Source organism: Ambystoma mexicanum, chromosome 1q (assembly GCF_040938575.1).
Source record: "Ambystoma mexicanum isolate Mex_15411 chromosome 1q, UKY_AmexF1_1, whole genome shotgun sequence".
Lineage (NCBI taxonomy): Eukaryota > Metazoa > Chordata > Amphibia > Caudata > Ambystomatidae > Ambystoma > Ambystoma mexicanum.
In genome coordinates, this window is record NC_090922.1 from 712239627 (window position 1) to 712265335 (window position 25709).

Sequence of the window (25709 nt, forward strand, 5' to 3'; positions counted from 1 at the left end):
TCAGATTTGCAATTCGACTTCATAGGCCCTGTGATTTGCTCCTCTAGGGGGAATACGTACATGTTGATGGTGACATGCTTATTTACCAAATGGGTGGAATGTCTCCCGGCCCCAAACTGCAAGGCAGAAACTGCAGCTGCCCTGATGATTAACCACATCTTTTCGCGTTTTCGTCTACCCCAAAGGATTGAGTCAGACAGAGGTAGCCATTTTACCAGCAAAGTAATGACTAAGATGTGGGAGATAGTGGGGGGTTAAAAAGAAGCTACATATTGCTTACCGACCAGCCTCTTCTGGTGCAGTGAAGAAATACAACAGAACCATTGTGAGCATATTAAAAAAGTTTGTGGCATATTCTGGGCCAAGTTGGGATATCCGATTACCTCTGGTCCTAATGGCCATCAGATCTACCACTTCATCTGCAACTAAATGTCTCTGTTTGAGCTGATGACTGGATGGAGGATGGTGCTTCCCCAGCATTTGTTCTACAGGACCCGAGAGCAAACATTGATAAATGCTTTCACTACTCATGAATATATTGAGAATTTAAGTAAAACACCTTCAACATGCTTTTGCCTATGCTCAGCGAAACCTAGAAAGATCAACCAAGAGTATGAAAACTCACTATGATTTGAAGACTACTAGGAAAGAATACAATGTGGGAGACCGGGTCTATCTATACAATTTCCAAAGGAACCAGGCCAAACAGCGAACATTTCTGCCTACATGGAAGGGACCTTTTCAAATTGTAGACAAGATCCCCCGAGTCGTCTACAAGATCCGCATCCCCAAAGGTAGTTTGGCGGAAGGGGAAGACAAGTGGGTCCATATAATCAGCTAAAGTGCTGCCATCCCAGGCACACTCTGCAGCAACTGGAGGAGTCATCTGCAATCCCAGAGGGGGCCGCTCCAGAGTAATACAGTTCCAACCCTAAAATATTCCACATATAGCCTATACAATTCTATGATTCTTGCATGCAAATGTCTCCTGATGTATAAAATGTATATGTTTGCCCCCCCCCATTAATAGTGGTGGGGAAATGTCTACGAATATGTTTCTGCCGCTTTGCTTTGTCATCCTAGGAGAGATGAAACCATGGAGACTGACCAAGGAGGACGACCCGGGGACCGGGAGCAAAGATCCGAGGGGCCCGTAGTACCGCCCGAAACTCCCATCAGGACCAGCGAGGAGAACCGATCGATCCACCCTGATGGAGGAAAAGATGCTGAACTGTGCCATCTGCGGAATCAGAAGAAGATGATGCGGACATCCCAGCGCGTGGATCAAAACATCCTTTGCACCCGACTCCCCCTCGACTTGAAATCAAAGTGCAGTCGGGCGGGGGGCTTGTCAGGTATCTTGACCCACGTTCAAGTTATGATGCTGCAACATTTGGTGCTGTGGGCTTAGAAAATCCAAGATGGCAGAAAAGTCCACATTTGCGCCAGAATCCAGGAAAACCACACAGTTTTGCGTACACCAAAATGGTCGCCTGACCTGCCACCCACCAGTGCGAGCATGATGGGCCAGAAGCGCCATGAGCAAAATCGGTTTAAAAGAATATGGTGCTGTTCAAAATCTGAAATCTATTAATTCAAGACAACTCCCAAAAATGGGTGCAGTACCGGCGCTTGACGCTAACCGGCGCTAGCGGTCTAAACTCTGACCTGTATTTCAGAAGCTAAACAGCATCCTGAGCTAGCTGGGACTTCAAAGGCTTGCTGATTAATGAGAATTCTCAACACTTTCTGTTCCCAGGCCTGGCCTGCATTCTGCTGCCCCCACCAAAAGGAGATCACACCTCTCTGATTGAAACAGGGGAGGAGCACCTGGGACTGCAAAAGAAACAGAACAATGAACTTTCCTTGGCTCAGGCAAATGTTAAATCAGGGGGGTCGTAAATGGCTTCCTCTTGGAAGAAACTGGGAGGAGCAGTGCCTCTGGGAACCACCTGAGTTGGAGGCGGGGACAGACAGAAATTCCCCCATGTGCTTTGGAACCTAAACCACACCCATCTGGGCCAGAGCATAATTTTAAAAAGATGGATAATTCATAGTATGGAAGTGTCAAAATTATATCAATAATATCATTATTCCTGTGATTTTTCTGTGTACATTTTAAGAGGTGTTAGGACTCTGTGGTATGTTCTGGGGAGTAGTAGCAGAAAATAGGGTGTTACTCCGAATGTCTGTATGTTAAAAATCTGACGCTTTATCATCTGATCCCCATACTCCTTGCACACGTTTGTGTAAATTCTGGAAAAGTTTAGAGGTTGTGTTCTGGATGAAAAGGGCAGAATTCTGTCAGAAGTGGACACAACATCTTACAAAGACAGGGATCGGATTTTTTGGTGCTACAGAAAATATGTTAACTGGACATATAATATTAGAAAAATTGTACATAGATAAATATGCATTTGGATCAAAAATATATTTGTGTGCAAAGTGACAAGGGGAGTGTTCTTTCTGTATGCCAGAAAATTGATGCCTGATGATACTCCATTTCCTTCCCCAATCAAGGGAGAGAGGAAAACTTGGCCAATGATAAGTTGTGAGGGTCAGGCTTAGTTATGCCGACACACACACCCATTTTCAAAATACATAAAAAGAGCCACTAAGACCGAGGAAGGGACATTCACTTTCCACTTCAAACTGATTTCTTGCAAAGCATTTTGCCAGACCAGACAATATCCAGAAGACTCCAGAACCAGAACTTAGAATCCAGACTTCAGAACTTGCAGCAGAGAGGCCTAGTCCAAAAGCTGAATCCTTCTCAGCAGGCCTCAGAATCCAGCCACCTAACCAAACTACTCAACAGCCGGGCAAGCTGTTTGATTCTGGCTAGAACCCTGTGCCAGAACCAAGAAAGCAGAGCTGTATCCAGACCGCTGTGCAGTGCCAATAGAAGACCAGACCCAGACCAGACCACTGTGCAGTGCAGAACTTTTGCCAGAACCAGAGATCCCTACCAGCAGAGTAGAGAGAACCACAGCTAAACCTGTTGACCAGATCTGTGACAAGGCCCATTCCTTCCAAAATTAGGAGTGAGTATTCAGACAGAGCTCTGCAAACCAATCTCTTAGTTTAAAAATAATCTAATTCAAACCATTTCAACCTATTTAGAACTGCATAGAAATCGTGTGTACATTCTGTGATTTCAAACCTGTGAAAGTGTCAAGTGCCATTCTGAATCATTATTTCATTTCTTAAAATCTACCTCCACAAAATCATCCGTATCTTTTGAACCGCGTGTGCTAGGAGATTTAACTTTCATTTTAAAGCTAAGAATCTAAGCTTTCCAACAAGCCCTAAACCGACTTTCTACTCCTTATAGTGTTTCCGTAATCTCGTTCGACGCACTCGGAAAAAGTGCAGCGAATTGCAATTAGGTCATTTCACCACTTGTAAAAAAATAGCTGCTTTTGCTTTGTATTGCTGAAATGCGTTTTTCAACCTGATAATCCCTCATGAATCACTGATAGTGTTGACCTGAACCAATCTTAAGTAGCTATCACCTACCCTGAATCTCCTATAGGGCTTTTAAATCATTTTTAGCATATTTTCACTTCTTTGCAAATCACATTTAAAGTATTTTTGCCTGTGTTTTAAAATCATCCCTGTTGCTCTAAGCTTGCTAGGGGGGAACTGAATTTGCATTGCATCATATTGTATTCCTGAAAATTGTGTGCTCTCCTTCCAACTCCTTATATTGCATAGGGGGGGAGTGAATTGTCAAAAGAAAAAGTGATCATATTATCTCTTGTGGAAACCATCCCAGTTATGTATGTGCTGAATTCTTTTCCATCATTGCATTTCCTTGAACCCATAAAAGCATTCTCAGCTACTTTATCCTCTCTATACCAACTCTTTAGTAATTAAAAAAGTGTGCTATTATAATACTATCCATTGTTGATCACTGTCATATTTATAAGTGTGCTATCAAATATTAACTTATTTATAAAAGTGTGATATATATATATATATATATATATATATATATATCGTTCAACTTTCAAATAAATCTTTTAATTTTCAAAACAAACCTACTTCTTGGCTCAGTGAGGTCAGGGGGATTCAAAGAGAGGGGCATTATACAAGGGTTTATCATCCAGATCTATGAACTTGTCATAAAAATATATAAATAAGGGCTTCCCTTGTGCATCCCAGACTAGGCACTGACTTAGTTGGAGTGCTGAATTGAAGTCGCTTAACAGCACCAGTCGCAGCCCAGGAGCTTCCATTTAAAAAAAACTAAAAACATGTGTAGGCGTAGCAAGGGAGACCTTATGGGTCACAACTGGAAGACCCCAGGCGTGGCAACTGTGACCCCTGGGGACCCCCAAATGAAGTCCATGCGTGTAGGGGGAGTATTATGATGCCCCTCTCTTTACTTGATACCATTGATCAAACTATTGTCTCAGAACTTGTACATGCACATGAGTAAGGCCATAGAGACACTACTGAGGCACTACTGTTTCACAAACAAAAGCAGACCTACTAGGTAGCCAGACAGAAAAAGAAACTCACTTTGCACTTGCAGATACTTCTAGAGAAAATGACAGAAATGCTCTTTTCTATTCTTTTCTGTGTTATAGCCAGCAAGTTCAGCATTAGAAATGCCAAAAAAGCACGTGTGACTGACTATAGCTCAGCATTGGAAGGACTCTCATCACCGACTATGCACGATTGGCTGATAAAAGTATGGGGGTTTGTGGTGGTGCAATGGGTGACATATAACCTGCAAGGGGGCCACAAGGCTTTCCACTCAGACTGGGGGAGTATTCTCGCATATCTACAGAGCGATTTTATGATCCAAAGGTGTCCTCATAATATTATGATCCTGGATGTGATCTAGCGATTGGGGGAGGGATGGACCCCAATAATGCATATAATTGGTTATTAGTGAAATGTTGCATATGAACTGCTTTGGGTTAATAGAAGTCTTGGGGGGGTCGAAGGAGGGTAGGGAAGGGGGGATAGTCTCTTTGTTTATTTGAGGGAGTTTTTGTTCAATGTTGAAAATCAATAAGGAGATGTAAAAAAAAAAAAAAGCACTCGTATTATTAATATGGCTGAAGGAGACTCCCAGAATGGAGACAATGTCAATGAAAGATAAGAGGCAAGAGGGGCATTCGTTTGTGGCTCGGATCTCCCATTTTACAGATAAAGAAACGTCCCCCTCTCACACCACAGTTTCTAAGGGATTCATAGAAACGCCAGATACATATGGAAAAACAGAGTTAATCCAGAGTAATGCTGTGAGGTAAGCAATGTTTTGAAGTAACAGTGGAAAGGGGCCTAAATTGCAAAGCTAATCAATAAAGGGAGAGAGCCAAATCCAATCACATTGAGAAAATGTGAAAAATACAAAAGTGTCCAATTTAGTAAGAAACGTTGAATTAAGCTGTTTGGCATCTACAAATGAGTAAACATGCAGATATTGATAGTGATACCGCATAAACACATACCTAACAAAATATAGAATGATATTAACCTGACACAGAAACTACACACACAATGATCTAAACCATAATTAATGGTGGGGAAGAAGTGTTAGACAAGAGTTTCATAGCAATGATACATCTTCCTGACCTGTGTCAACCCCAGAATATTTTGCTTTACAGGTGGATTAGTTTTCCTTATACTTCAGTGAGTGGGAACCTTTTTCCATACTCACATAATATTGTACTCTTTTTATGGGTGTCATTTGTAAGACTCTCCATAGTCTCTTTTTAAGTGTATCCTAACTGACAACCTTTGGCACATACAGCCTGTTCTTTCTGGGTTGCCCTTGGGGCTCCCCTTGTAACTTTCTCTGGCTAACCTTGAGAGAACTAGAATTCTCAAGGGTTGAAAGGATCTTTGGATCCCTGTTACATTTTATTAGGTGAGACCAACACCCCCCACCTTATGTGGAGTGCTGATGAGATAATTGGTATCCTCTTTCTCATTTTAAATGTAACATTTATGTTACAAGGACACACTTACCTTTAATGGCTGGTGATGTGGACATTTTTATTAATTTGGTGCATCTTTACCGCAGGCTGTTTCCACAGCCCCGATAAAGGCACCCATGGTTGCTCATTTTACCAAAATGGCCCCTGTCTTCTTTTTTCACAAATTCAGTGTTCATTGTCCTTTATTGTTCCTTTTCCTGACATTCAGGGTGGGAAAATCCTTTGTGTTAACTTTATCTTCGGTGGCAATCCTGTGGATTCCCCGACCAGTCACGAGAGTGCCCGTGATGGAAGGAAGTGAGGGAGGAGCCCAAAACTCTGCAGCCCTTTGTCTTGCAGCCTGACTGGCAGAATACAGTTCACACTGGGTGGCTGGGTAGCCTGAAAGGACTGCCAACACCCCCAGTTTGAATGTTGCATGGCGGCTCCTGCATACAAGTCCAATATTGGAAGCTGAAGAGGTAGTCGACCACTGGAACTGAAACAAAGAGGATGATGAAGGAAATGCGGATGAGATGATTTACAGTGACTGGAGAGCCTGCTGTGTAATCAGAGTCTGCTCTTACCCTTCATTCCAATTGTCCTGGGGATACGGAAACGGATAACCCTGAACCAGAGCCTGGTGAGACCCACTGGACTCATGAATACCTGCATTTTTATATCCTACTTCGTGCTGAAACCTTTTGGAGATGCAATGCTTCAACACCCTGGGACTTCAAGCCATTGTGCAGTGTATTGTGTTCCGGATTCCAAATCTCGTTGAAACTTTATGGGCATCCTGCTGGATCACGAGAGATGTGAATCAAGTCTGGAAAATTCCCTTCATCAGAGTGCTGGACCTTGCAAATGATGAGAATACGACCAATGATATTCAGTGTTCTTCTGGCTCCTACAAAGGGCGCCAAAACCACAGAGCTGCATCCAGCCTTGAAGAAACTCTTGCCTGGAGCCTTCTCCCATGATCCCTGCTGCAAAAGTCCTTCCAAAGTCCAGTCTTTCATCTTCTTGACAAAGGAATCCATTGACTGGGTTTTGGCAGCAGATCCTGACGTCTTCCTGCTGCAACTCTTCTTCTGTGCTGAAGTACAGTGTTGACTTAGGTATTTTACCTACCTTAAGCCTTTGTAATTTCTGTATATCTGTATAGCTTTGGGGTATTTTCTACGATTGGGAGGCCACTCCTAAACTTCACCCAGAACCACTCAGAAGACTCCTAGGGTGTCTTCTCTGAAGTCCCTGAACCCCCAACTAACTTTAGAGTAAAATACTTACTTGTTTGAACAGTCTTCCTCTGGAACTCTGACTTTGCCTGCAACTGAACCCTATCTCACCCTACCTCGAGCTGGCAACTAGACCAGTCGGGACCCCCTACTGCCTCTGAGTGAACTCATGCTATAGAATAAGGGAAGGACTGGATAAGAAAAGGATTCTGCCTTGAAAAGAATAATATGTGTTCAAAAGTTACTTACTTGTAAAAGACTTTGGTTAGTAACTGTAACTCTGAGAGTGCACAGTTACAAACATTCTTACTCCCCTTGAATGTGTGTTGCACTACTCTGAAAAGTAAACATAAGGTTAATTTACTCACATGTGAATTGGGTCTCTCTCTTACTAAAAGTAATGCTGAAGGTTTCACTTTATTGTTCCTGTTAGGATTTAAATGTGTGAGTGTCCCCAAATGGGTCTTGCTTCCCCTGACTTGCTGTTAGCCTGTCCAGAATAAGTCTGCCATGGGTTATACTTACCTCTTAAGTTCGCTGATAGCTCCTTTTGAAAAGTATATAGGTGTTATTTACCTTGTGTTAGCTGTGTGCCACCCTAAAACAACTTAACAAGTTATTGCTTACCTCAATCTGTGTTGCACGGATATAAAAAGCAACTGTAATAGTATATTAAAACATTAGGTTTTGCCTGCCTAGAATAGCTGTGTGCCATTCTCGAAAAGTGTTCTAAGGTGTAGCTAACCTTGGTACGCCATGAGCCATCCAGAAATAGTGTAATACGTTCTTACTGATCTTAGACTGGGTTCCACTGGGCTGAAAAGTAAGTGTAATTGTAAATTACATCCCAAGGTCCAACTCCCCTAGAATAACTGTGTTATTCTGAATCAGAGTTATAGGTTTATACTTTTCCTGGAATAAGTGTTCCACTAATCTGAAAGGTATATTGTCCAATTGACTTACTATGGGATTTCTTGCTGGGCATCACAGTATAACGGTTAGGGTCTACTACCCTTGTATTAATGTAAGTAATCCAAAAGTAACTGTTGGGTTTGACTTCCCAGGAACTACTGTTAGGTGTTCTAAAAACGGTTAAATGCTTTAGTCTGTGCACCTTCAAGCATAGTGTTGTGTTTTAATAATTATGGATATATATAATAATGTGATAGTACTTATTTCTCCCAGGATGTATCTGGGCCTACTTGTGTTTGAATAAACCATTTATTTTTACAATATATAGTCTTTCAGAGTTTTTTTGGACCATGTGTATTACAATTTATTTGTACTGATTCCCCAGCCATCTCTCCCTCCTACGATAAGAATGGATGCTCTGGCTATGCTTCCATAAACTCAGGTAGTACAGCCGTAAACTAAGAGTGGAGTCTTGATCTGTCTCAGTTGTATGGGTTTGATGAAGCCGGGTAGAACTTCGGAAACAACTGTCCTAACACGAAGGAATTCAACAAAGAAATATAGGTGATACACACCGCCAGAGCAGGAAATCTGAGGGACTATGAAAATCCATTACCAGAGTATGAAGCCTGGTCTGACCAGGTGTTAAGGACGGGACCCGCTAAGGGACCGCAAATTGCGGTACCATTATTAGCTAATTCCCCATTCCCATTGAGCCCTATGGGGGCTCGAATGGGAATGGGGAATGGTATTTGGCATGGGAACTTACCGGGTCCTCCAGGGTTGGAATGACCCAGTAAGTCCCCATACCGCCTACCCGGACCCGGTATGCGTAAAGGGAGTAGCCATGCCGCTAATAGCGGCATGGTTACCTCCTACTGTGTAATGTGGCCTATGTGATATTATGGCTCTGAAAAAGAGAGCGGTGTGATATGTTAGTGAGGAACATTTTAGAGAGCTTTTCTGTGGTGTTGATACGTGCGGAGGTACCAACCATGCATGTCTTTACTTTACTTTAAGCATTTATTAAGCACAGAACCTTGGACACGTCGGCATTAGGGCGCTAACAAACACAAAGGTAATTGGAATAAAGAAGTGTCACCAAAGGGGAAAAGCCGAAGAATGAAAAGAAAGATTAGGCAAACAGCCATGTTTTCAACTTTCTCTTTAAGGCTTCTACGTTAGGCTGACCTCTGAGGTCTAATGGAAGGTCATTCCAGGCTTTGGGTGCTGAGAGGTAGAAAGCTCATCTTTCTACATCTGGAGAGCATTAGAAGTCTCTGATTACTTGATCTGAGAGATCTGCTTTGACCATTTTCCATTATCAGATGTTGCAGGTAACTGGGCATAATACCCTGTAAGCATTTGAAGGTAATAACTAGAAGGAGGTAGCGCACATGAGCCTCCACCGGGAGCAAATGCAGTCCTCTTCTAGCATCCAACACATTGTCACAGTGAGAAAGCTCCATCACAACTCTTACAGCACCGTTTTCAATTACCTGGAATCTATTCCCCTCTGTCTTACTAAGGCCAGTCAAAAGGCTACAGCAATAATCTATTTTAGTTTTGATTATAGCTCTGGCGATTGTCTCAGCATCATCCTTACTAATGAAAGGCCTAAGGTGAGCCAACATCTTGATATAATGGGCTGCTGCTGAGAAAGGACTCCCCACATGGGCTTTCATTGTCAGCTGCTGGTCTGAAGTGACGCCCAAGGTTTTAACCTTCTTCAACTGAATTATTTTAACCTTACCAAGTTCGAAGCTCTCATATGACGGGCCTAACTTGAGTAGAGTTGCTCACATCCTGACAATCAGGAGGTCTGTTTTACCCCTATTTAGGGCTAAATTGTTCCCACCATCCAGTTCTCAATGGTGGAGTAAACTCGGTTCAGTTCTTCTTCATCCTGCGCATGCGTACCAACCACAGCGTCGACACACTGCGTTTCATCTGAGTAGTTGGTAAACACCACCCTCTCCCAATCTAACAAAGCAAATAATGGCACCATACAAATATTATTAAGGCAGGGAGAGATGCATGCACCCTGTGGAACATAAATTCAATGGTGACCGGAGAGACCACTGATTCTCCTGAAAACACTCTCCTTTCTCGGTTGTACAAGAAGGAGGAAATCCATTATACTGCTGTTGGAGAAAAATGTGTCACTGCCTCCAACCTGGTGAACAATATGGATGGTGCATCAGGTCGAAGGCAACTGATAGATCCAGGAGCATCAACATATACGCAAGTCACCCATCCATCCACTCCAACAGCCTGGATTTCAATTCGAGTAATGCTGTTTCCATTCCGTAACCAATTCTAAAGCCTGACTGGTGAGAATTTAGCACAGGAAAATTATTCAAATGTTGGGCAATCTGCCCATACGCGACCCTGTCTAAAATGTTCAATAAAACTGGCATGTTAGTAATAGGCCTGTAGTTTAGTGGAACCTGCAAAGGCAGTCTGTTTTTTTTAAATTTAGAATGGGAGTAACCCAGGCTTGTTTAAGGTCTGTCGGCACACGACCTTATGTAAGTGAGGCATTAACAAACTTACATATAGCGGTCGGAGTCCAATTTTTAATTATTAGGGCTGAACAAGGATCCTCTTTACAGCTGGTCACTTTTAGTTGGTTCAGAATGAGTGACAGCTCATCCTCAGAGTTTGTAGAAAAATTAAATTGGGGTATGGAAGAATTCCTTTTAAAGGATTTCATCCATCCCCACATTGATAGTGTCTGCTGGAAGATCTTCTTTCCTGCACATGTCTGATCTGATACCCTTCAGTTTATCTAATATAGCATCCTGCATGTCCTGGCACCAGGCAGCATCTTTAACTAATTGGCCCATAGTAGGGGAGCTTGTGGTTTACTGTTCTTTGAGTATACTAAAAAGTTCCTTAACCTCTGATTGAGCATTTGCGATCCTCATATTAAAAGAGTTCTTCTTCGCTTCGATAAATGCCAATTTGTAGGCTTTAACTGCGCTTTTTTAGGCTACTAACGCATTACTAGCGAGGGATTCGTTTTCCAACTATAAAATAATTTAAAAGTGGAAGATTTTCATTTTTGTAATTCTGACGAAAACCAAGATTTGTTCTTGACCCCTCCCTGATCTTTCTACATTTAAGGGGAGCCAACAAATTAGTATTAACCTCCAGATTAGATGCGAACATTTTAGACATTTCAGTAGTTGAATTGCAGGATGTAAAATTGATAGAAGGACTCAGCAAAGGTTCAATTCTTTCTCGGGGATGCTGTGTCAAATTTCTACTAGGAAAGCTCTGAGTCCTTTTGTCCTTAGATTTCTTGCGGAAGTATGCCTGAATAGAAAACTGCACGAAGGCATGGTGTGACCAAGGGCAAGATGATACATGCACATCCTTAGTCTTGACATTGATGGAAGAGTTCCAATCAAGAGTGTGGCCTTGATCATGGGTAGGGAAATTAATCAATTGCTCGAAACCTAGGTCAGCCAAGCCTGTATCAAATGTTGCAGCCCCCTGATTCTCCTTGTGACCCAGCCAGTAATTAAAATCCCCCAAAGCAAGAAGCTAGAATTGGGCTTTAGAGTAGGCAATAAGTAGTTAGATAATGCTAGATAATGTCTGCTTCTAGGGGTTCAGTGTCCAGCCTGCAGAGTCCTTTGATTCCAGAGGGATGGTGGGGGAGGGGAGTTTTGGCTATGATGTGTTGGCTAGGGGTTAAGTGGATGTAGCAGTGCAACATTCAGTTTTGTACATTTGTTGGGGGACATTTTAAATGCTTTGTGCATGTGGCATTGTTGGATAGGTTAACCCTTGGGTGATCCTCCATGAAACTGTAACTAAGTCATTTGCTTGCAACAGCGCCTCGATGCCTATGGGCTGCAGTGCGCTTTACAAATTAAAAAAAAAAAATAATTAATGAGTTTGGTGGACTGCCCGGTAGTCATTTTCATCTGTCCATCTTATGTCTTTGCGACCCCCTCTGTGTCAGAGTTCCACTGAGGGGGAGTTTTGTCAGCTGGACTCTCCAGATTAGGCGCGTAGGAGGGTTACATGTGATTTTATCAAATTATAAAACAAATAATGAATTTTGAACAAATAAAAATCATCAGCTTGAGCCAATGTTGACAGGCGGCCAATGCACTATGCACTTTAGCATAGTTTCACACGCGGCTGGCTGTGGTAGAGCTTGGATGAGTAGATATGCACTTTTTCTAACTATGGCAGCTGAGCAAGCAACTCAATATTTGATCTGTAGTGTGCACTTTAGGGCACTCTGGTAGGCTGCTAATGTATCATAAACTGCTAATGCACTCTGCACTTAAGCACATTACTACACGCTGGTGTATGCAAATTTATGACATTACCACATGTTGTCTGCCGACACACTCCAGATGCGTGAATTATGTACCTCTCCTTTTGGAGCAGTACATACTGCTTCGGGATAGCAGCTCCAAATATTCACCTTGTAACATTGCTATTAGCGCCATGGCTACCCCCTTACCGCATTCCGGGTCCGTGTTCCCGGAATTGGGACTTACCAGGTCATTCTGACCTTGGCGGGACCGGTAAGTCCCCATTCCGGGAACCATTCCCCATTCCCATTTGAGCCCCCATAGGGCTCAATGGGAATGGGGAAGGAGCTAATAACGGGCCCGCTAATAGCGGGCCCGTTATTAGCTCTAAAGTCCCTCAACGGGTCCCTTCCTTAAAGCCTGGTAAAACCAGGTGTTAAGGAAGGGACCCGCTAAGAGACCTCATAGTAGGGCAGTAAGGGATTACCGGCACCGGTGCCCATACCGGTGCCGGTAATCCCTTACCGCCTACCGTGTAATGAGGCCCTAATAAGGTCACACACCAGAAAATTGTAAATGGGCAATTGTAATATAGAGCACCAGGGATCAGCGCACATAAGTGGATGATTTGGAGAACAGGGCAAGATGGCCAAACTTATTTGTTTTCAATTACGGAAGCATCAGGTAGTTAGCCACTATGGCATTGAAAATTACCTTTCTCCAGAAGTGCCTTACCGAACTTCATATTTGGAGTTTTGTGTATGAAGTACAGGATCTTATCACTAGCCATGGAATCCTAAACCTCAATCCTAAACTCGATGCCCTATATTTGTTTGTTACAGAAGCGTTCTCCTAAACGAGCAAGTAATGTCAGGTATCCACCTGTAAAAAAGCAATTGGGACGCATGACTGATTCACCCCAGACCTGAATTGTTTGTGAAGCTGGAGATCACAAAACGGCACACAATAGTTATTTCACAAGTTTAACAAGTACAACCAATGCACAAGTACATCTTTAAGATCACACTGGCTAAAACTCAGTGAGGTTACCCACCATACCACAATCAGGATAAGAAAGAAATAAACGTTGAATGCAGTGGGCATAAACCATTGTTTCACTGAGAAACACACAATCCTGAAACTCACCATAAAGGTAATCTATTCAGGCCTGCACAAGACTCAACTACATCAAATGTGCAGCTGTGACAAGGGTGATGCTCACAATAGAGGGATGAGGGGGGTACAATTAACATAACACCAAGAATTACAATTGGAAAAATGGTACACATAAAAGAAGGATACATAGTAGGAACATACAAAAGAACAAGCTCAAACACCCAAACCCAAAGAGCAAGGAATGGGCAGACCGTCGACTGAACCTTCTTGCACTTAACCACCTCCCTCCTCTTCTCTCTCCTGTTTTCCCTCATTTGTCCCCCTGGCTACCTTCTAACCCCTTAATTTAAGAACGGAAACCTCTTTGCTTCATAATCCCCCTTACAAACCACCTTCTTTTCCAGGTGTGATCGCCAGAGATTTCTACACCCTTAAAACCTCCCAATGCCTCAACGAGACCCAACCACCCATTGGATTGCATAACTGTAAATATGTATAAATACTAAATATAGATTAACAGTCTGTGTTTTGATGTCCCAATTTACATTTTCATCTCCACTCCCACCACGAGTGAGTTGAATATGTTAACTAGTATATCATGACTTTGAAAGTGCATTAAGATTCCCACAATGCAACATCTCTAGCCATCAATATAGCCCTTGCATAGTGCCTCTTTCAGAAGCTCATTGGATTTGAGAAATTACATAGAAATACTTACAAATAAATAACCTTACTATGAATACATTCCAGAACTTAAAATATCCTCATATCACCCTATACCTCACATAAATACCATGGGGAAAATATACTCACAAAAGTATAATAGAGAGTTTACCCAACATAACCCTAAGACTCATCATGAACAATAGGTAATTTCGGGGGGTTGCAGAAAATGGAAGCACAATTGAGCATGCTAATACTACAGTGACCCAGCAGTGTCATCATTTGATTGATATGGTTTAAAAACACCAATAACATGTAACAATTTAAACACAGGTCTCGTCTAAAACATGCTTACATTAGAAATTGATGAGTGATTAGATAAAACATACATCTTTAACACATCCCTTGAGATTATTTCTGGTGAAACTAAATTAGCCTGTTTAACATACTTCTGAATGGTTCAATGCATTTGACCACGTATGTACAAACTACATTTTGCATTTCAGCGTTTCATTTGTTTTAGCTGCTTGGATTGTGTGGATTAGTTGAGAGCGGGTTCCTTGTGGTGGGAACAAGAACACAGAATGTGAGTGACAATTTCCAGACTTTTATGACAAATTCTGCATCACCTTGAAGGTTTTGAATACCAAGCCTCCCTCTCACGCCTTTCAGGTCAAAGTCATAAGCCAGCGAAACAACATAAACCCCCTACTAATCTCTTTTACCATGGAGTCTCAGTTGTATTGGTGAGACAACCTTCCCTCCATTTGTGAAAGAGATCAGAACGTGTAGATAGATATACTATATATTAAATATCAATCAATGCATGGAGCATTTTAGTAAGTGAACATATCCTCTATGTTAGTCTGGTAACTAAGATTTGGCGCATCCACATTCTGGGAGCTGCTTCCAGTATGATAGAAAGAGGAATCTCTCCATGCAGATATCCTTCTTTGAATATCACTCAGACCAAATGAGTCTCTGGTGCAGCCAGGAAGCCAGGCTTAAGCAGTAGGTGAAACTGAGTTAATTTGCTTTTGCATTGGTTTTAGACAAGGTCATCGGTAAGTCATGCCTTACCATTTCAACAGGTGTGAATATGGGAAAACCCAGAAGACCTTACTAGATTCGCCGCAGTCTTGATAATAGAAAAATGACTGGAGATATGCTGAAAATCTCACTCTCCTAGAATGAATTAGGGAAATTTGACCCTAGATTGCTTTAATGAGTGGGGGTGGCTTCATCATTTTTTCCTCTAACCAAGAAGACAATAGCCCCTGATTTTTATCCTATCATAATGCGAACGTGTGTTCTGCAGTTCAGTCTTTCGTCACAGATAGTCCGACGATGAACATGAAAAGTCACATATCACAATTTGTCACTGTCTACGAAGCAGGTCCTATAATTATTTTTTTGTATTCATTATCAAATTAAACAGTACAAAGTGAGGGAATCAACATCTCTTTGAAGATTGAAGCAGTAGAAGCCAAGTGGCCAACACACGTCCCCCTGAGTTTTGGAAGGAAAATCAGAGCTATTCCTTGATGGGTCAGAAGAAATGAAACAATCAGACTGCAGACCTCCTTGTTTAAGGCCTAAATAGGTTGTGATTTTCCTTCCACACTGCCCATTTCATCCATATGTTTCTCTAATTCATGCCCCAGTGTTTGTTGCACTGAAGAATTTTAATAAAGCAGTTGCATTTCCTCAAGAGAATTCTCCTGTTAACACAGTCAAATACACTGGAGTACACAAAACCAGCATATAATGATCCCTTTTAACTTTAAGAATGCACAATCTTCTAGGCTCATGCAATTATCTGTGGTAGCAAAGCTTTTCATACAGCTTGTCTAGGACCAAGGAATTAGCTGTAAGGTAAATGCTTAATATGTTTATCTTTTTAGTATTATCAAAGAGAATATCTTGCACTTCATGTCAATAAGGGCAATTAAGCGATAATTCCCTGAGTTAAGTCGTTCATCCTGCTTGTGGACTGGCACCCGGATATTACCTCACCACATCTCTGGGACTAGTCTTTCATTGATATTAACCAGGAATAAGTTATGAATTGACCTACTTAATATGATTTAAACCTGATAGCATCAGCCTACAGGCCATCAGGACCAAGAGTCTTTGAAGGTTTTAGGGAAGGTATAGTTTCCTGAACTTGGAGAGAAAACTTTGAGAGAGGACATACATAGGGGATCTTTCTCGAAGATTGAGCTCTGGGCGCTTAGATACAAAATTGACCTACTGGGTCTTGAGTCCAATTGCCTTATTAAGGAAGTCCTTGCTTTCTCTGAAATTGGTGGAGCTGAAACTATCTCTTTGTTCCTAGTATTACAGGCTGCCATCTTCTTGAACCAGTGGCTATCTGTGATCCTGGCAGTGCATTGGAGGGCCAGGGCCTCCATTTCCTTAATTATATATTTATTTGTTTGCTAGGCGCTGAAAGCCTGCAGGCATCCAGCACCGATACTCCCCTTTCCTGTACTCCCTTATCATGTGTGTAATGTTTTTTTTTACACATTACTCCAGTTGGGACTACTGGCAGTACAGCTCTTCCTCTTTTTGGTTGTGGTGAACAGAGACCATTGGGATACCCTTATGGCACCCATAGGTGGGGTTACAAAACTGTACCCCTAGTGTATGCATTTGGGCACCTGCCTGTTGCTCACAGAGCAGGGTATGGGCTGGTGGAAGCTCCATGCTGAATTTGACAGGTGCTCTGAGTATCCTACATTTTGGGATACCCTGGCCCTGCCATAGGAATCAATGGTTTCCTGATAGGAGACAAGATGGCCCCTGTGGCCTCTTACCTTCTATTGCCTGTTACCTTGTTTTCCCAAAGTCCAGGATGTTGTGGGTACACCCTTGGGGTGGGATCTGTGTGACTAGAGTGTGTGACCAATATGCATTCTGTGTTTTGGGGTTCTGGTTTCTGTGTGTGTGACATAATTAATGAGACAGCTCTGCCTGAATCTGACATGTATGCAGTAAGTTGTGCTGAAAGGCTGGATGCTTGCCACAATCCACATTCCTTGTTATGGGTGTCTGGGTGAAATTGAGTATCCTGACTGCCTGTGACCCTGATAGGCTGCCTGCCTGCATGAATGCCCTTCTGTCTGATTGGCTGACTGAATTTGTCCCAGCAGAGTGAATGAGGGACAGATGTGTACTTCTTGGAAGCTCTCAATTCCCAATGAGTTCACAAGCTGAAGTTGAAACTTGAGGTTGCTTATCCTTGAAGCCCAGCTGGAAGAAGAATTTCTGCTGCATTTCCTTTGACAAAATCTAAAAGCTGTCAAGTCTGTTGAGGACTGATCCAAGAGATGACCTGGCTAGGAGACCTCTCCCCGAGCTACAAGGGAACATCGTGCAGAAGCTGATCTTCATCGAGGTACCCTGGAAGCCAGTCCCAAAAAGGCTGTCGACCGTAGAAGGGGTTAATCGAGAATCTTGAAGTGAAGCACCAGGACATCAAGGCCATCGACGTCCATTGCCATTGACTGGGGTTTGGAGGATTTCCATAACTGCTGGAAGCTAGACGAGTTGTGTTGCCCAGAAGCAGGGACAGCTTGATGCTGGGCTGCTCGACAACCAGAGCTGCACCGCTCCACCTTGGTTAAGAACACTGAATGAAGGGCTCCCTTGCCATCACTGTCAACCGGTTTGTCCCGCCAGAGAAAGTCGAGGTCGTCGACAACAGAGGAGAGTCCGCCAGTGGGTTTCCCACCACCTAAAGCCAACAAAGACACTGACGATTGAAGATCCGAAGTCTGGCCCGTGTTCGAGTCCCGAATCGACAAAGCTATCCCGACGTCTGCTGCTGGGCCTACATTCATCACTGAGTCTTCTTGCGGCATCAAATTCTTTACATTGAGGTGAACCACATGCCTCATCTTCACAGGACTTCCACAATTGATCATCAAAGAGCACCACGAAGGTCGAAGCTGCAGTCTCAATGGAAGTGTTCACTTTTCTTTGAGGAATCTCAACTCTGTGTGGCTCCTGCTTTAAAGGGAGTCACTCTCGAGGGATCCATCAACAAACCATCAAAGAAAATCATCCATCTCAGGTACGTTGCGGTGGTTGAACAGTTTAACCAGGAAACAAGACTATTAAACATTAATGGACGCGGCTTGTGAATACTCTTTATTACAGGTTGCCCAGGTGGGGGGATGCTCACTCAGAACTGCATCTCTGCATCTTAGTAACTAAAGAAACCATTTTGACATTGTTTAACCTAACTTGCCTTCCATCCTATGATCTATGCTACCACCCATTACTGTATGATTTGTATGCCATTATAATTGTCAGCAGTGTGATACCACATAGATATTGTATATATTTGCCATACTAGAATTGCCTTAGTACAAAGTGTGTTATTAATTGATGTATATATCTTGAACCTTATATTTTTTATAAAGAACTGTGTTAGCACATAACATAGTGTGTGGATATTCCTTTGTGGAGGCTTGGGGATTACACTGTACTTAAGAACCAACCCGCATCACCTCCTGAGAGCGTAAAACTTGGTTGCTCGTCCATTCTACCATATAGAGATTCTTGGCTGGGGTGCTCTGTGCTTATACTCTGCCACATAAATGACAGGAGTGCAGGCACCCCCCTTTAGTCTTTATACTGGTGGCAGTGGTGGGATTCTAATGGTTTTAAGAATCAGTGTGTAACCTTGCCACCTACAAAAAAATCCACACTTTGTTAAATGAATAATAATTTGGCATTTATATAGCGCTACGAACCCTCAGGTATCTGAGCGCTGCTTATTATTACCCACGGTGTGTGGTGCTCATTTATCGACCTCGGAAGGATGAAAGGCTGAGTTTGGCCCTGCCGGGATTTGAACCTGCGTTAGCAAGCTCTGCACGAATGTCAAAGCGAGCGTTCTACTCGCTGTGCCACTTGACCGGCAGAGGTTTGATTTGATTTGATTGTTGATTTAAGGTTTAGTTTTATACTAGGATAACTACAATACAAGCAAAGGAATTGATCGCAAATGACAAATTGACCCAGATCAGCTTAGAGGCTCTCCAGAGTGCTTGTGAAGTCAGGGAGTTAGACTCTTAAGGTAAGTCTAGAGATGATCTGATAGCTGCCTTGGTGGACCACCAGATATGATTGTGATGCTCTTGATGAAGGTGGGGGAACCACTGAGGACCCTACCTCTGGGGTTATTACTGAAACTGTTTCTGGGATTGTCACCCATCCTGCTACCTCTTTTCCTAAACCCAGCATTGTTTCTTCATGGAATACCTTGGAACTTGAATTACTAAGGATGCAATTGGCCTTTGAATATACAAAGTTGGAAACTGAAGCTGAACTAAAGAGAGAGGAGTTGGCACAGCAAGGTATATTCAAAGGTAGGAATCTTGAAAGTAAAAATAAGGACACTGAATTTCAGATACTCCAGCTAGAGAAAGCTACAGTGCAGACGTCAGCCAAACCAGTTGAGAGTGTCAGGTCCCCTGCCACCAAGTTTATGAACGATTTGGCTGGTGTTTAGGTGGAGTGTTCTGATAACCTCCAATGGATAGAAACGTTTGAAATGGCTTGTGAAATCCATAATGTTGATCAAAGAGATTGGGCTAAGTGTTTGTTAAGTAGAGTGCCTCAGACTGGTTATGACTGTATTCTGAAACTGAGAGTGGAAGAAAGGGGCAGTATGTGTTCATGAAAGCTGCTTTGATTGCCAGGTTTGGCAAGACACCTACCCAATACCTTAAAAGCTTCAGGGAATATATAAAGAGAGAGAATGTGTCTTGGGTTGACTGGGTGAGTGCTGCACATATCAACATGATGGGGTGGATTGATGGATTCAACAAAAACCTTTGTTGAATTGTCCCACCTTTTGTTTTTTGAGCATTTTTCTGAAGCCTGTTCGCCAGAGCTGCATCAGTACATTTCTAACCAGAGCATTTTGGATCCCTTTAAATTGCCCCGGCTGGCTGACAAGTGGGTCTCCCACAGGGTGTCCCCTAAGGAACCCAGTGGGAAGGACAAGGACAAAGAGAAAAGGACCTCTCAGAAGTCTAAAGAGTCCCCTAAGCAGTCACAGTCGAGTAAACCTAAACTCCCTTTCCTAAAACCCACAAATCTAGTGGTGATACATCTCATGGGGGTTGGAGCAAGAGTAGCGGTTCTCCTGCTGTAAAGTAGGCTCCCAGTGGACCAAGTAGCAGTAGCATGCCTCAAATTCCTGGCACTTGTTGGGATCGTGGGGCTTTGGACCTCAAGGAGGGTGACCCCAAGTGTAAATGCAAGGCACTTTTAATCCAGGCTGTCAGCCTGACCTACCCTTGCTTCATGCCTGAGGTAGAAGCCATTCTCCTCCCCTCCTCTACAGGGATCACATTCGGTGCTCCTGCAGAGATATCCATAGTGTCCCTTGGAGCCTGGGACCAGTATGCAGAAGTACTGGCTCTTATCCCACAAAATACCGGCAGATTTTTGAGAAGTGTCCTCCTGAATAGCCAGCCTTCCACTGGTTTGAGAGATACTGGGGCATGTATGGTAGTGGTGGACAGGGCCCTGCTCATGCCAGAGGACTATGTAGGTGCTCCTTTGAGAACTACCAGGTAAGCTGGTGGGCCTCCCAAATTATCTGCTATAGCCCTTGCTGAGGAGCAGCCAAATCCCTCTACAGGAAGGCCCGCCCCTATTTTGCCTATGTCTTGGAAACCGGAAATTATGACATGTGCAACCCCAGTAATGATACCTATACCACAAAGAGTCTTTGAAACAAGGCATCTGTTGAGAAGACCCTACATGAAGTATCCCCAAAACACTGGTGTTCTTCAGAGGGAAGTGCCTGAAGAATTGTGAAGACATGAAAAGAAGATGCTGGTGACATCACGAGGAATGTGTGACACACTGAAAAGGATGACCAGAGAAAAGAATGCATAGACGATATCGGATTTAATGGCAAAGTAAAGAATTGAGGAGACTTTTATGTGCAGAATGAAGATTGCACATGTGAAGAACACTGCAGAAAACACAAGCCGTTTTATAACTATACAGATGCTGCAATGCAAGTAGACTAAGTATTCATAAGGCAGGCTATACATAGTATTTAGACTGCAGACGGTGCCACCAACATATATTTATATAGAATTCTGGACATTCGATGATACAATTTTAGTAAGCGAGTCTCCATGCAGGAAGATGGATTGAGAGCTATGCGTGTGTCGCAGCAAAGAATAGACTCGAATTCAAAGCAAGACTAAAGAGGCTGTCTGGCTTGATGTCAAAGACTGGAAGCAGCCAAGAACTTGTTATCAGTCTGCTAAGAACAGTATATGTGAGAAGCAGAGGCAGCTCTTGTTAAGTTGCAAAGAAAGAACACCATGAGTGCCAAGTTTCTTTATTACAAAAAATTAAATGCAATAATACGGAGAGATTCACGGTCTCTGTTCACGTGAGCTGAGGGTGAAAATAGATGAAGAGCATGGTGCACACTCCCTCCGTCATTTTATGTCTGTTGTACTCCCTTCTTTATACAATTGAAAATAAAATCGAGTTATTTGCCAACTTCCTGAGTCGGTCGTATTGCTTAGTTTGAGAAGTGATTCTCCGTCCCATCAATAGTATGATGTGTTACCTTGATAAAAAGAGCCTCTAGAATTCACTGTGGTCCCCATCACGATTGTGGACAAGACAACAACGTTTCCACTCCTCGTTAAGGACACCTTCCTGTCCACATCTTGTTGGGAAATGATAAAGTAGAGTTGGGGTTCATCTCTGATGGACTACCCCTGACTGCTGCTGCAGTCTCTAGGACTCAGGTCACACATGGGTCTGACTGCTAGTCAGTTCCCCAAGCCAATGGAGAAACCCAAGGTGAGAAGAAAGGGAAAGAGGGCTACCCTTGTGAAGGGGGCTCCTTCTCTTCTTGCTGTTTCAGCAGCACCCACTGGGATTCAGGCTCTGGATGGGCTGGGTCCAGTGTTAACCCGAGACTCAACTCCTGAGGGAGAAGAGCCAGAAAACTCTCCTGCGGGAGAGGTGCTCAACATGGAGGATCACCCAGACCTTCAATGCCAAATGTTGGGCATACTTTCATTACTGAGTCTTATTTGCAGCACCAAACTCTTTGCATCGAGGTGAACCACACCCCTCATCTTCACAGGACTTCCACGATCAATCATTGAAGAGCACCTCAAAGGTCAAAGCTGCAGTCTCGATGGAAGTGTTCACTTTTGTTCGAGGAATCTCCACGCCCTGTGGTTCCTGCTTTAAAGGGAGTCCACTCTTGAGGGATCATTCGATGAACCATCAAAGAAACTCATCTATTTCAGGTACATTGGGGTGGTTATACATTTTAACTTGGAAACAAGACTATTTAAACATTAATAGACTGGGCTTGTTAATACTCTTTATTACAAGTTGCACAGGTGAGGAGGATCCTCACTCAGAAATGCATCATAGTAGCTAAAAAAAGCATTATGCCATTGTTTAAGCTAACTTGCCTTCCCTCCTATGATCTATGCTGCTACCCATTGCTGTATGAAGTGTATGCCATTATAACTGTCAGCAGTTGATGCATTTTAAAGGAGTCAATAGCTAAGTGTGGTACCACATAGACATTGTATGTAATTGCCATAGAAGAATTGCATCAGTACAAAGTGTGTTATTAATTGATGTATATACTTTGAACCTTATTTGTATATAAAGAATGGTGTTATCACATAACATAGTGTGTGGACATTCCTTTGTGCGGGCTTGGGGACAACATTGTGCTTAAGATTCAGCCTGCATCACCTCCTGAGAGCTTAAGCCTTGGTTGCTCGTCCATTCTACCATTTAGAAAATCTTGGCTGGGGTGCTCTGTGCTTCTACTCTGCCATGTAGAGGGGGGAGTACAGATACCCCCCTCCAGTCTTTACACTATCTCCATAAGATATTGCATCATGGAATAGTTCCAGGTTTTTTAAGATTATAACCTGTAAGGCAATGCACCCTTGTGTCTATATTTCTGCTGCACTGAGAGCATTTCACTGACTCTTGGTGTTCATTGAGAGTTACTAAACAGAATTTGGAAGTCCCTATTTAGTGTGTATTTAAAATTATTAAGTTCCTTTGACAGGGTCTTATGAACACCTATAGAACGTGAGAATCAATTTACTCTTGCACTGAAGTTGTTCAGCTTCTCATTAATAATCTTAAATTGCTTGTCTAAATGTTTGATCACATTTTAAATTCGTCCTGATGTAACATTATTTCATATGTAATATTACCCAAAACTATGGCTATACAATGTCCAAGTGGAACTGTATTTGGTTTTGTCTTCTGAGCCAATTCTGAATCCAGATCTGGATTCTTTTGGTCACACAGTACATCCAAGCATTCTTTTTTATTTTTATTTTTTTATTTTTATTTAGCTGAATTTAATCAACTTTTAAAAACAACATGTTATGTACAGTAAAATTAGGAAAAGAAACTAAAAAAAAACAAAAAAAAAAAAAAAAAAAAACACCAAAACAAAAAAAAAGACAACAAGAAAGAACAACAAAGAAACACATTCAGATACATAAAATAACAAACATAATAGAAGCGTTTCTATACATAAATGAATACTAATTTAAACTGGACTCATCTGATCATGTCCATTTACTGAGTTAAGAAATATAAAGAAAAAAAAAAACAAATAAATAAAAAATGCATTTTTAATTAACTGGGATCTCTCACTTTAAAATGTTCTAAAAGGTTCACATCATGTAAAAAACGAATAACATTAATTCTGAGTGATATGTTTTTACCTTCGAGTATCATTTGTCATAATAAATCTGAAGATAAATTAACATATTCTTTAAGAGTAGATTTGAAAAATTGAGTTCGTTTCATAAACAAGGAGGCGCATTCAGTGAGCAGATGTTTAAGTGTTTCCTTTTGACCAAGATCTTCACAATGTCTACAGCTATTATCAGCCAACAATCTTCGTCTCTCTAATATTTCGCGTCTTGGACAAAGATTGAATCTCAACCTAGAAAATTCAATTCGGTGTATGACTGATGGAGACTTAAGTAAATATGGTTCCACTGAACCATGTTTTTTATGAAACAGAAAGTAATTTTTAAAGTCACACAAGTTTGCACAATGCTCTCGAGTTCTAATCCAATCAGCATCAAACATCATGGTTTTTGCCTTGTTGGGATTTTCAATTAATGTTTTCAACGACACATCTGCTTCTGCTAGTGCATTGATTGCAATTTGGCGCCATTTTGACATATGTAATTCTTTGCTAGTAAACATATGAGTGGACAGGGTGCCTATTAGCATCAAGGTAATCCATTCAGCTTTCGGGGCAGGAGATAATTAAAAATGCAAGACCGGAGGGGCTTGATCACTCTCTGCCTTGGGAGAACGTGAAGAGTCACACATCATGAGTAAAAGAAAATATCAATATATATATATATATTGTGCTAGCTCTAGTGGAAATAAAAGTTGCTTTGGCCGGAATATCAACATTCAATCTATCATTAAAATGTCTTATATTGCTTGCTCTTTTTATTGTGCTTCTAATTTCTCCCTTCCTATCAGATAATTTAATTTCATAAGATGGAAGTAGAATGTCATATATGAAATCCAACACAGTCTGTACGTTGTCTATATCCAGTTTAAGTGCTAAGCATTACATTCCATAACCATAATGCCCCATGAAATAGGGTGGATATTTTTTTCAGTTCAAGCAAGGATTATTGAGGGAATTTGTACTGTAGATCAATGCTATAAGTTATTATTAATAATTGAGAAATTTGTTGAACTTAGAAAACTTAATATATTTGTTCTGTTTATTGACCTACACACAGCATTTGATGCAGTACCCCACCCAAAATGTTAGGTTATGTATGGTATCCCACATGCCCTTCTATCTGCCATACTTTTGTTGCATCAAGACAATAACGCAGCTGTTAGGTGGGGCTTGGGGAACCAATCTTCAAATCGAAATACAAAAGGGTGTGCGGCAGGGCTGTTTGTTGGCCCCAACTTTATTCTTCCTCTGCATAAACGGTTTAATAGGTAAAATTATGGTTAAACCAACAGATGTTCCAACCCTAGCTTGGGATAGATGCCTAATGTTACTATTTGCAGATATTGCATTTCGTGGTTCTCTAAAGGGTTTTTAATTTAATTAATTTAATTTAATGTGATACAGTTTTATAAACAAAAACTTTACACATAATTCAAGAAATTTAAAAAATTGAAAACATTTCTTAATCATCATCAAATTCATCATCTAAATTTCAAACAGACTCATACAATACAGCATATTACTTATTCTAATGTAGAATAAAAGACAGAGATCACTACCCTCAAATAAACACACAGATAAATAAATAAACAGAAATAGAAAAAATATAAAATATCCATCAATTATAAATTCTAAACTCAAGGTGCTCATATGGTCTTTCGCTTGAGAGTAACTGACTTATTAATAATGCTGACAACATTTGTAATGCTATGTATTACATCCATAACTCTTTTCCTAGGATGATCTTGGTGCTATAAGTATAGGTATATATTCTGAGGATTCAGAGTAAAAT